This window comes from Sinocyclocheilus rhinocerous, unplaced genomic scaffold (genome assembly GCF_001515625.1).
Source record: "Sinocyclocheilus rhinocerous isolate Xijiao unplaced genomic scaffold, SAMN03320098_v1.1 scaffold1624, whole genome shotgun sequence".
In the NCBI taxonomy this organism is placed as follows: domain Eukaryota; kingdom Metazoa; phylum Chordata; class Actinopteri; order Cypriniformes; family Cyprinidae; genus Sinocyclocheilus; species Sinocyclocheilus rhinocerous.
The window spans coordinates 472,069-472,853 of NW_015639527.1; positions in this window are offsets into that span (position 1 = coordinate 472,069).

Here is a 785-nt window from a genome sequence, read left to right on the forward strand (position 1 = left end):
ATATATATATATATGGGTATGTTGTTAAGATATATTCTTTAGAGATTTTAGAGAAGTCTTGTGTGAGTACTGGAATATTTTTTCTCATAATAAAAATCTAAGCCATAGACATATGATCAAAAGTTGCCAATTAACAGGCGAAAATGAGCTCAGTTGAGGTTTTCCAGAGTCAAGTTGAGATGCTTCAGTCTTAAGATGTCAAAAGTGGCTCATTGTTTTCTTGAAATCATAATTAATGAATCACATTGTATTGCGGGTGTCATTTTGCTTCGGGGGTTCAGGGGTCGTTGTCCTGGGGTGAAAACTCTGTGGCATGACATTTTCCAGCAGGGTTAAAGGTCTGCAGCCAAATGTCAGCGCGCAGGGGACTGGGCAGATGGCCAGCAACACTTTCTATCCTCCCCTTTGGTAATAGGCATCCCGTTATCCCAAAACAGACAGGTATTCTTTAAGATTCGCTTAGCTGGGTCATTTTGAGTCCTGTACAAACTATTTAAATCCTCATATAATCCTCTTAGATGAAAATCAGATGAAATTCAGATGGTTTGTCACACTTTTTCTTATTTAATATTGGTTACTGACAGACTGTGGCAGGGAAATGCTCTTTTGAGCACATGACTATGATTATGTCCTGGCCCCACTGGGGCTCGCAGACACTAACTCATATACTGGGTGGAGGGGATGAGCGGATGATAGAGTGATGAGAGAGAGCGAGACAGAGAGGCACGTGTGTGGGTACGGTGGCCCTGCTGTGAGTCTAATTAAAAGAGGCTGGAAACAGAGGG